The sequence below is a fragment of the Microtus oregoni genome, unplaced genomic scaffold (assembly GCF_018167655.1).
Source record: "Microtus oregoni isolate MIOR12 unplaced genomic scaffold, Mior012 000011F_ref0000422, whole genome shotgun sequence".
Lineage (NCBI taxonomy): Eukaryota > Metazoa > Chordata > Mammalia > Rodentia > Cricetidae > Microtus > Microtus oregoni.
In genome coordinates this window covers 12,885,156-12,898,157 of record NW_024543070.1, presented here as the reverse complement: position 1 = coordinate 12,898,157, position 13,002 = coordinate 12,885,156, and positions in this window count along the sequence as shown.

Sequence of the window (13,002 nt, the reverse complement as noted above, 5' to 3'; positions counted from 1 at the left end):
AGCACATTCCTTGAGTAAATAATAAGGAGCTGAGTCATTTACCATGGTAACATAAGATTTCAAGATTCCCCGTGTAAGACTGTGGCCAGAGGCTGGGGGCACAATGCCACATGAGACAATTTGCAGAGAGATCTGCGCAGAGTCAGGTCTTTAACAGTCAGACTTGACAAGCAAGGAATTGACCTGATTTTTTAGGTTGCTTTGTGCTAATTTCTGCAACTCTGACCTTGTGTATGTATGTAATGTTTTTTAACTTAAGATCCATTTACAAAAACATTCAGTGTAGTTTTCACTTACTCTGAGGTAAAAATAAGCTAAATGTGTCCAGTTTAAGTGAAAGGAAAAAATCAGGCTTTCAAGTATCTTATATTCTTTGAGGGGCAATAGAATCTTATATTCTTTGAGGGGCAATAGATCTAGTTATGAAGCATATCCTAGTATTTTTAGTGAGAAGTCATCTTCCTAAACTCTCACAGATATATGTGCCCATAAGATGGAGTTGCAATGATGAGATTACACATACATATCAGATGAAATTACACACTACAGTGCAGGTACTACCATAGCTGCTTTAGCAAATGTGAAATGACAGACAGAAGCAACAGTTTCCAGAGTCATTGATCTCATATACCCTGCCTGGACAAGATTCTCCTCCATCAGAGGATCATTCCTTTGGTAAGTTGAGATCTGAACACTAGTTGTCACCTGCTATTATCCCCATAGCCTCAGTCAGGTCCTGACATGGGCTTTTGAAACCTCAGAACCTACCCCCAGTGACATACTTTCTCCAACAAGGCCACACCTATACAATCTTTTGGGGGCCATTCTTATTCAAAGAACCACATTCCACTTCATGACCCTCTTGGGCTTGTAACCATCTCATAATTCAGTCCAGCTTCAAAGGTCCCCAAAGTCTCTCAGTCTCAAGACTGCCTCAAAATCCTGTCTCTTTGAAGACTCAGGACAATCTCTTAACTGTAACTCCCTATAAAATTAAAATCAAAAAGCAGATCTTATGCTTCTAATATACAATGGCACAGAATATGTATTACCTTCCAAAAGAGATGAAAGGGAGCAGAGTGAGGAAACACTGGCCCAAAACAAGATCAAAATTCAGCAAGGCAAACTACAAATTCTGTATCACCATGTGTAGTGTCAAAACATTCTTCAGATCTCCAAATAGTTTTAACTTTGTCAACTGCAACACACTTCTCTTTCTTGAGCTGGTTCCACACCCAGTCTACAGCTTTCCTTGGCAGGTATCCCATGATTCAAACATTTTCATTATCTTGGTTCTCCAATGCAATCAAGGTTTCACCTTCACAGCTTTCTATAATGGCCCCTCTGGTCCTTCATGCAGGGATAACCCTGACATATGCCTGGCCTCTGCAGCTGTCTTAGACACAGATGGGGAGATTCCACAAGCCCTTTCCTGGATCCCTGACACTAAAGCTAGAAAGACTTGACCAAAGCTGCAAGTACTGCTGCATGATGGGGCTGGAACTTGGTCCCCTCATTCAGCTACCTTTTCATCAGCTTTCTGTTGCTGATTGTTTTTTTTTTCCTTTACTGCTTCCTTTTTATAACTTTGAAGCTTAGCTGGATGGTCTTGCCATCATCTCAGCATTCCCTTTATTCCATTTAGTATTAGGTTTTTCTTTAACCATTTTATCTCTTTGAGTGCTGGAGTTGGCTCTATTACATTTTCTTGTGCTCCTTTCCTCCTCAAACTGTACATTTTGTATTTTTCTTTATTCAGCTTGTTCTTTTCATTATAGATTCACATAAGAGTGATTACTAATAACCACACAGTGGAGTCAATAATAAGCTATCTTGAGTTCTTCTCTGCCAATGCCATTAGCCCAAAACTTGCCAATTTAGCCTCAGGAAAGATTTTAGAATAAGGGCAAAAAGCAGCTACATTCTTTGTCAAAATATCACAAAAAGGGTCTCTGGACCACTTCCTGATATTCTTTCTCTCTGAAACTTCTTGAATTGGACTCTCAAGTTGTTGGTGGTTTTTAACTCTTAGTTCTTTTACTCTTTGGGAGATCCATCACCCAGCTTCCTAATAAGTCACAGTCTTATTCTTTCTTATGAATGCCCGCCTTAGCTTGGCTTATTTCTAGCCAGCTTTTCTTAAATTATCCTATCTATTTTTATCTTCTGGGTTTGTACCTTCCTCTTTTTCTATATGCCTTTTCTTTTCTTCTTATTCTGTGTCTGGCTGGGTGGCTGGTCCCTTTTTTCTCTCTTCTCCCTTTCTCATTCCTTGAACTTTTCTTCCCAGATTTCCCCTCCTATTTATTTTTTCTGCCTTCCAGCCCTGCCTATCCTTTCTCTTATCTTGCTAGTGACCATTAAGGTTTTTATTAGACCAATCAGATGTTTTAGACAGGTAAGATAATACAGCTTCATGGAGTTAAACAAATGCAACATAAAAGAATGCAACACCTCTTTGCATCATTAAACATATGTTCCACAGCATAAATATAACACATCTTAAAATAATATTCTAAAACAGTCCCACAGTTCAAATTACCCTTCATACTGCCTACCATGTCCATACTAGGATGGCCCATTAAAGGCCACTTAAAGTATCCAACCTCTTTTTGAGTCCAAAGACCCAAAGTTTTCCATATTCCTCCAACAAATAGCATGGTCAGGTCTGTCACTGCAATGCCCTACTCCTAGTATCTACTTCTGACTTAATTATTGTTTTATTAGTGTAAAGAGACACTAATAAAGACACTAATAAATAATGAAAGATAGCATTTCATTGGATACTTGCTTACATTTTCTAAGGTTTAGCCCATTTTTTTATCATGATGGGGAGCACGGCAGCATGTATGGCACCTGGCTGAGAGCTACATCCTGATCTACAGACTGACAGAGTATGACCCTGACTTGGGCTTTTGAAACCAAAATATTCACACACACCCCAGAGTCTTCCAACAAAGCCCCACATATTGAGTCTATGGGCCCATTCATATCAAACCACAGTATAAAATGGACTTTAAGCCTATGCCCTCCAATGCCCCATTACTCTCCTTATTCAAGTTCCTCTACTCCTTTTGCTCCTCTAGATATTTTTGTTTCTACTTTCATGTCATCTGTGCATAGAGGATTTTGTATATCTAAAATTCTAGAACTCACAAATGAAAGAAAATGGGTTATGTGTCTTTTAAAGACTGACTTAATTACCTTAATAAGATTATCTCTAGTTACTCCCATTTTCCTTCAAGCAGGATAACTCCATTCTTCTTTATGGATGAAAAAGTGTGTATATGACCTACATTCCCTTTGTCTGCTCACCTTTTATTATATGCAAATTATTTTTCTTTTAAGGAATGAAACTGGACCTCACACTCCATCACTCCAAATATATATAATTAGCCTATCTGTGATCTGAGGTTCTCTAAGTGGACTAAAAAGATTGTTGAATGATGCAGTGACAAAGACTTTATATAGACATGGTAGAGTAAAGGCTGTAATTGTGTTCAAAAGCTTCTGTAGTGCTGCCAATTATCCAGATTTCTCCTTGAGGCCAAAGAAAAGGGGCCACCTACATCTCATGACATTTGTTTTATTTCGTATTTACTCAAGTTTATAATTTTCTTCACTTTCAATTTTAAGCTACTCTCTTTGCTTACATAAAAAAAGCAATTTAAAGTTACTTTACATAATCATTTAAGAACTTCTGGACTTAGAGATCCTAAAAGGAATGATTTTCTTCAGTAGATAGAACCACTTTATCATTTTCCTTGAAAATATGATTTTATTTTTTTCATGTATAAAGAATGCATACTAAAGTTAAGACTATAGAATTCAATCTTCTGGCCCATATTACCTCTATATTAGCCCTATACTCAATTTGGTTTGGACCAAAAGGAAAATATTTTTTTGAATGATAGGGAAGGGTGAAAGTCAAAGGTAGAGAACAAAAATAATGCATGATACTAAATGAGTGAAAACCTGGCTTGGTTGTAGAATTTCACAAATGACAGAGTGCCCAATGTGATCAAAGCATGTTTTGTGAGCATCATGACTATTCTAAGCTGCCTGATACATTTCCCCCTTTTAAGTATCTCAAACTCACAGTTTGTGTTTTAAATCACTATGTTGTGCAGCTTAGAATAGTCACATAGTGATTTAAAACACAAACTGTGAGTTTGAGATACTTAAAAGGGGGAAATGTATCAGACTTGAAGCAGAAATGAATGCATGAATTCCTACAGAGAGGGCCTCTGAAGGTCAAAGTGGAAGCTCCTCGGGACAGTTTATTCAGTAATCAATCACACAGCCACCACCAATAGCAAGGTAAGCTAGCAAATATAGTCTACAAGAAGAAAAAGTAACAACACCAAATACACACACACACACACACACACACACACACACACACACACACACCACACTCATGTCTGCTATAATCTTTGGAGTTTAACAAACTTATTTGGAAACAGGTTCCCACCTTGACAACAGGATATGAACAAGTAGCTGAAGCTCTAACAACAATAATAAATTGTGAACATTTAACAATTATTTCAGAGAATCAAAGTAGTATCTCCACCTCTTTCCAAGTTACCTTATATAATTTTCACATTCCATCCACAAAGTCTTATTTATCTGTGTTAGGTGACTACAAAATTATAATAAATTACAAAAGAAATGGACAATTTTTCATGCCCAGTGTGTTTACTCCTGTATATAGGATTTTGTAGCCGTTCCCATCAAAATACAGGCTCTATTTCCCCAACACATGAATCTCGGAAGTCCGTGTGATTTCTTTTAGCCAACAGAACTCAATAGTAATATTATGTTAATTTTGATCTTTCAGTAGCTGTTTGGGGCTACTGAACTATTATTCAAAGAATAATAGGTTTGCAGTGAAGGATGAGAGATCCTGTGTAAAAGAGCTGTCCTAGGTAATGTTATTTTAGACCAGTTCAGGACCCAGGTAACTCAATAAGTCAGCCCAGACACAAGAACTAGCCCAACTGTGATGTGGGATTTCTGTCTGTATGTTATGAATATCATTGGTTAGTAAAGGAACTGCTTTGGGCCTATAGCAGAGCTATAAGGGAACAAAGCTAGGTGGGGAAAACTAAAATGAATGCTGGATGGTAGAAGGCCGAGTCAGAGAGAAGCCATGTAGCCCCTGCCGGAGACAGACACTGGATGGAACTTTACCCAGTAAGCCACAGCCAAATGGCAATACACAGATTACTAGAAATGGGTTAAATTAAGATGTGAGAATTAGTCAATAAGAAGCTAGAGCTAAAGTGCCAAGCAATGTTTTAATTAATACAGTTTCTGTGTGATTATTTTAGGGCTGAGCAGTTGGGAAACAAACTAGCAGCCTCCTTACAACAAAAATGAGAAAGCGCTACCCTGGTCCAGGTCAAAATACCCTTCTAACCAACTCCCAGATAGATGAGCGCACAGTGAGTTTTGTTTTAAAGTAATTTGATATCTCTGACACAGATTACACTGGCATACAATTAGTGAGTGACAAATCCAAGAGTAGACTCTTTATCTATGAATCAAAACTTAGATCCTTAACTATACTGTATGCTCAGATTATTATTGACTGGTCAAATTGGCTAAAGTCCTCAACAACTAAAAGCCATCAAAGCTATGCTGTGCTATTAAACTCTATAGGACAAAGCAGTGATTCTTTCCTCCATATCAGTTGATCACGCCTGTTTCTCAAAACCTAGTGCTGTGTCTGAAATGTGACATATCTTCATGAAGGGTTTCTTGAATAAATTATGCAGGATTAACTCCTCAGATAAAGCATTAATGCAACCTGCCCTTGAAGAGCTGAGAGTCTAAAATAAAAGACTACTCAGACACATAAAGCATGGTAATTCAAAATAGGAAATGTAAATGCCACAGGGAAAAAAAATCAATAAAGCATTGGAGGAATGAAGAGACAGAAAGGATTATATAAAGTGAGGCAGAAAAATGGAGCATTGAAGTGATGGCATCTGATTTTGTTTTCTGTGCTTAGACTTTAAGCACAGGCTAACAATGAAGGGGAAACACAGGTGTGGGAGCTCAGGAACACTCCAGAGAAGTAGGAAATTGTGGTACTTACCCACAAAAACTGCTTTCTTTGTGGTAAAAAAACAAATGCCTTCCACTTTACAAGTCAAAGATTCCAGGCAATGATACAACCCCAGCTACCACCTTTGTAACTCGGAATCTGACCCCTTGAGTCCCAGTTCTTCTCTTCTTTACCCAGTCAGTAATTCTTGCACTAACTCACTTAATCATCCTTATAAACAGAATTATTGTATATGAGATGGGCATCACTCCCATCAAAATTAGAAGGGAGAAGGCATATTTACTCATCGTAAGACAGAGCACATAATATTAAGAGAAAGGTTACTTGTATTATCTCTTACAGATTTTTTTTTAATTCTTAGTGTATTTTAACTTTTTGTTCCTTTAAAACATATTCACGTTTTTTTTAACAGTTTCATATGTATATATGTGAATTTTAGTCCTTTTTGGACCCTATTAATCTTTCTGGCCTACCCCTCCTCCTGTAAAACCATCTTCCCCAAAATGATATCCCAGGGTTACTCTGTAACTTTTAAATCTGGGGGCATTTGTTTTATGACATTAGATGAGCCTGTGTTTGGTGAATACATATTTAGAATTGTAATTTCCTTTTGGTGAGCTATTTCCTTGATGAGTATGAAGTCATCTTCTTTATCTTGTGATGTGGGAGTCTTCTGTTTTGTGTTGATTTCATTAGTTAAATAAAGAAACTGCCTTGGCCCTTCAATAGAACAGAAAATTAGGGAGGCGGAGTAAACAGAACAGAATGCTGGAAGAAAGAAGCCACGTCAGAGAGTCGCCATGATTCTCCCACTCCAGACAGACGCAGGTTAAGATCTTCCCTGTGATGGGGGAGAGTCTTCTGGCTTGTGTTGATTTCATTGGTTAAATAAAGAGACTGCCTTGGCCCTTTAATAAGACATAAAATTAGGTAGGCGGAGTAAACAGAACAGAATGCTGGGAGAAAGAAGCTGAGTCAGTGAGTTGCCATGATTCTCCCACTCCAGACAGACACAAGTTAAGATCTTTCCTGGTAAGCCAGCTCGTGGAGCTACACAGATAATTAAAAATGGGTTAGATCGATATGTAAGAGCTAGCCAATAAAAACTGAAACTAATGGGCCAGACAGTGTTTAAAAGAATACAGTGTCCTTATAATTATTTCGGGACATAAGCTAGCCATGTGGGCGGCTGGGTGCCGAGAAAGTAGCCCGCTGCTCTTATTACAACATCCCTGGTAAGCCACCTAGTGGGCTACACAGATTATTAGAAATGGGTTAGATCAATATGTAAGAGCTAGCCAATGAGAGGCTGGAACTAATGGGCCAGGCAGTGTTTAAAAGAATACAGTTTCCGTGTAATTATTTCAGGTGTAAAGCTAGCCAGGTGGCGGGACGCAGCCCTGCCGCTCATTAATACAACAATCTTGTCTCATAGATTAGATTTAAAGTCCATCTTATCAAATATTACAATAGCAATGGCTGCCTATTTCCTGGACCCATTTTATTTGAAATATTCTTTTCTGCCCTTTCTCCTAAGATAATGTTTAATGTTGACAATGAGATGTCTTTTAGAAGACATCAAGAAAAAAAAGATTTTGAATTAGGAGATAGGCTTTTGTGCTGGTTAGTTTTAAATGTCAACATGAACAACCTAAAATCGCCTGGGAAGAGACTCTTGCTGAGGGGAGACTACAGGCATGGGACTTGAGGAGCATTCCATAGACATAAAAAACTGTGACATTAACAATAGGAAACAGGTTTCCTCTGGGTATGAAATAAATATCCAACATGGTAAGTGAGTGTTAAAGATGCCTGTTAACATGTAGGCCTCACTAATGAGGCACACAAATAAGCTTTGTGAAGTATCAGATCTGAGCTGTTTGGCAGATAGAAAGGTCAATCTTACCTTAACTGTTAAATGATTTTAAAACAGGATAATGTGTGTATTTGCGTAGTCAGGAAGCACTTGACTTAGGAAATTGTCCTAAGAAATATGTTTGTCTTCAAGGAACAGAGGGTTAAAGTGCCAGGAACTCCTCTAGACACGCAGGATCCAGTGGTGAAAGAGACAGCTTGTCATGTATACTGGGAGGAAGCAAAATGAAAAAAATACACAATTACAAAACTTTCCAGTTCTAACAAGTAATAAATTGATTGACAGAAAGCTGCAATCTAGTTTCTTTAAATGGAGTTGAAGAAAGGCTTTCTGACAGTTCGAGAAAGGGGGTTTAAGCATTGAATAATCTGAGAACACAATGTTCTGGGCAGTGCAAACAGCAAGGCACAGGGCTTGAGCCTGGAATAAACCTGACTATTATATGTAGGGCCATAAAAAATTAGATAAACACTTAAAAAGTGCTTAAAAGTAGATACTTGCATACTATCCCATGATTGAAATTTCAAGCCATCTAGATCTCCTTGGAGGTCACATCACTACAAACACTTGCAGAATGAGCACACAAATAGAGTGAGTTTGCCTTGTCTGTTAGCCATGAATTATTTTAGGCTGTCAGCCATGCATAGAAGGCCACCTCTAACTAGCTTGGCTTCCTTTCTCACTATCTGTCATACTGTCAACTTTTTGGCACCCTGGATGCTTGTGCTGAAAATGGAGATCTTAATCACTGAAATCCATCCATCCATCCGCTCCCACCAAGTGTCTGTCCCTGGCCAGAGATCCCTGAGCTCTAAAGTCATCAATGAACATGCTTCTAGCCATATGGTGTGCACACATCTTTTGTCTAAAGTCAACAATGAACATGCCTCTATCCATATGGTGTGCATGCATCCTTTTGTCAAAGTAAGGAATTGGCAGCCAAAACGCTGGAAGGTATTTTGTTAATAAAGAAAAACACAAACAATTCAATGTTAAAAGTTCAGCATTAAATGTAATTGAGACTTTTAAGTTGTTCATTAAAAAAAATCTATACGAATCTATCAATCTAAATTTGACTAAAACAAAGACTCTACAAGTTTTGTTTACCATTACATGTCCAAGTCACATGCACATCTTTATATCACTGACATAGGTTTAAGGATTTCTATACATATGAAGACATTTTAAAAGGCAAATGTGAATGGTCTTTTATTCCAAAAAAAATTAGCATGAAATGTCAACTTTTTTTTTTTTTTGGATTTTTCAAGACAGGGTTTCTCCGTTGCTTTTGGTTCCTGTCCTGGAACTAGCTCTTGTAGACCAGGCTGGCCTCCAACTCACAGAGATCTGCCTGCCTCTGCCTCCCGAGTGCTGGGATTAAAGGTGTGCGCCACCACCGCCCAGCATGAAATGTCAACTTTTAATGACTGAAAATAAAGAATTTGTGGCTGAGAGACTCCAGTGGGACGGTTGCCTCCACATGATGAGTTAGGGAGGTATATCTCTATTCTTTAGGGTGGTACGTCTTCTACCTTCTTTCAATATCACTTTTGGTCTTTGACATGGAAAACCCAATTTTTCCTTCAAACATCAATGACATTTCATTCCATTTATTTGTTCTCCCACGCACTGGGAGATAAAGGCAGAATTAAAATGAATAGAAATGGGATTTCTAAAAACTGTCCATATATCTTCTCTGTTGGAAACGGAGTGTCAGGGGCCGGAAGGTTGAAGATGCCAGTGACCATCTAAACAGCACGTAGAGGTCTTTCTGTGCAGAGGGGAAAAAAATCTGAAATGATTAAACCCAAACAGGTGTTTCACCCAAAGAGAGATCAATAGATCTGGCCGTGCTTAATCTAAAGGAAACTCTCCCAGGATCCTTCTAACGCAGCAAGCAAGTCAGTGGAGTCCAAGAGGCACTATATCCTTCTCCCCACTGACTACTTCATCCTGGGGGTGGGGTCAGTTCAGTAGCAATTGAATTTCTATTACTTGAAAGCAAAAGACTCCTGAGTAATTCAATAACTATAATGAATAGTTACTGGAAGGATTAGGATGGAAATAAAATGAAAGCTACAATTATCCATAAAATTTTCTAATTCAGAAAATTTGTAATTTGCCCATTAGTTGGCATTCATACTACATTTCACATATTTATGTATATGGTGCAATCTGCTTCCTGAATTTCACACAAGTCCTGGCATATAATAAGCACCAAGTAAATATTACAGTAATAACTTTCAGGCTTCTACATAATCAAGTTTTCTGCCTCATTATGCATAGTTCAGTGTTTTCTCACACACTTCTGACAGTTGACATAAAGGACTTGTTGCTGTTTCTATTTGTTGGGGTTGAGAAATTTGTTTTTATAGTTTTCTGGACTGTGTCGTTCCCATTTACTATTTCTCACAGTGATTCAATTTCCTTTAGGTAAGCAAGATTGCCGAAAGAGAGAGGCTGCAACCCAAAGGAGGCTGCTTCGTCATGCTTTCATTCTGGAAGCAGGAATATCCGAATCAATGAGACCAAGAGGCTTGAGTGAAAGATGGAGATGGTGGAGGACAGGAAGGAAAGGGGAAATTATACAATTATATTTTAATCTCAAAACATAAAAGAAGTAATAAAAAATTGGTTGCAGCCAGTGAATTGTAGTGATGACAGGACCACCCAGAGGGAAGACACTACTGCCCTAAATTGTTCTGGTTTGTATGAATTTGTACGAGTAGACTCCCAGCCTCCTACTAAACATGTATCATGGATAGCCTTTCAGTAATTACTTCATGCTGTAATTTATGGAGGTCATTCTGTTCTTGTTTCAATTAAAATCATTCTATATGTTTAGCAGAGCGTCCTAATCCATTTCAGATCCAGCTTCCAGTAATGAATCATTTCAGACTGTCCAACAACAGCAAACCCTGTTTCCCTCAGTGACAGTAAAGGCAGGGCTGTTGAGAAGGAAAAATTTTGCATCATACATTTGTTTGTTTTATATACAGGATCCCATCTAAGACTCATGACAACTCTGAGGGATGTTTGTTAAGATGATTTCCATGATACATTTGAGAAAGGTGAGGTTGCCCAAATTAAACTAATTTTCACACAGGCCATAAGCAGTAAATTAGCAGAGGTGGAACTGTCATATTGTGTCCAATATCCTTATGCCTAATCCTTTCTCTTGGACTTATGAGCTGCCTCTATGCCTATTCATCCTGAACGGGAGAAGGAACTGGGTTCTCAGCCACCTTTGTGCTCAGTGTTGCAATGTCATGTTCCCCTCAGAAAACCACCAAGTTACCAGGCAACCAGGATTAGATGAGTAGCACAATAAGAAGATGGAATACTTGAAAAGGAAATTAATTGATTCATTTTATCTTCAGATTTATGCTTCAGATTCTGTTCTCTGTCATTAACTTTCAATATTGATATGCATACATTTGTTTTCTGCAATATTAATATATATTCATAAAGGATTTGAATATATTTCATTAATACCAAAGCTTACTATATAAAGATGATTTTTACATGTTTTGCTTGTTTTATGATGATTACATCAAAATAGGAGTTTGGATTTCTCTGAAATGACTTCCATCCTGTCACAGGACATTCTTACTCTGTATTTTTTGAAAAGTATTGCTCGAAATAAATATTTTAGTTGTCATACTCCTCCAGCTTGGTAATGTTCATTTAAAAGCAGATCTACAAATCCGTTTGGGAAGGTGACTCACTTGGTAAACTGCATGCCTTGCAAGCATTAAGACCTTACTTCAATGCCCAGAGACCATGTTTTAAAAAAGGAAAAACTAGATAACATGGAAACCCCTGTCATCTCAGTGATAGTAAGATTGAAACAGGCAGATCTTTGCTTTGCTTTTCTGCTGGCTTAGCCATCTCGACAAAGCTTTCACCCAATGAGAGACCCTTTCTCGAATGAAAGGCAAAAGCCACCCAAGGGATACCACCCAAGACAATCGTCTGACCTCTGCCTGTATGTGTGCATGTGTGTCTGTACACTGCATAAATTATAAGACATACATACACATGAAAGCATACATACACATTCATATACACTGAATAAACAAAAGCAGATCTTTATGCTTTTACAAAGGCTTTTTAAGAAAATTTTCTTTATACTCTTATATTTTAAGTTCCAGTAGTTCAGTATTTTTATTAATGACACTACTGACCTTGTAATTCCAGTCTTAAGGTTGAATATAGATGAATGTCATAAATATGAAGCCAGTTTGAGTTACCCTATCACCAAAAAACAAATTGCAACTGTTCAAAATTTCCTTGTATTGAAAGCTACATAAGCATAGCACAATCACATAAAACTGTGTGTATATTCTTTAAATAAATTAAAGCCTGATATTTTCAAATAACAGTACATATAAAAAAGTATAAAAGTAGAAAAAATATATAAAGTCTATAAAAATAAATTCCAAAAATTGAAAATGTTTGTAATTGAAAATCAGGAGAAAGTGATAAATCTGAGACTTTTAATTATGTCATAATCAGTTGGTGATGGCTTAAATGAAAAATCATCAAGTGGATCAGAATCCCAACAAGGTTATACAAACAGCTGACAGGTCATAGCCTACAAATGACAGAGTAGGCTCATCAAATGCTCTAGAGGCCACCAGAGAAAGGAACTTACAACAAAGAAAAAGGTCTATCAGAGGAAGGATAGGACATTCAAACCTACACTCTCATTAACCATATCAGCAGCAAATGAATATGTATTATGCACCATGAGATGAAATGAAGAATGTTAGATTTTACTTGAAAATTTTTAAATTAAGTGTTTCTAAGTTAACTTTTCATGGAGTAAAAAAAAAAAAGAGAGATACCCTAAAATATTGATTACCTAATACTTTGTTGCAGAATCATTTGTTGGGACTTATGAGCCTCAACATCTGTTTTTGCCCTTTGTAATGAGCACGGTTAATTGTTGAAGGAAGGCTGCTTGTTTGCTTTCTGACTGCCCAGCACCAAAATAATCACACAGAAACTGTATTAATTAAATCATTGTGTGGCCTATTAGCTCTAACTT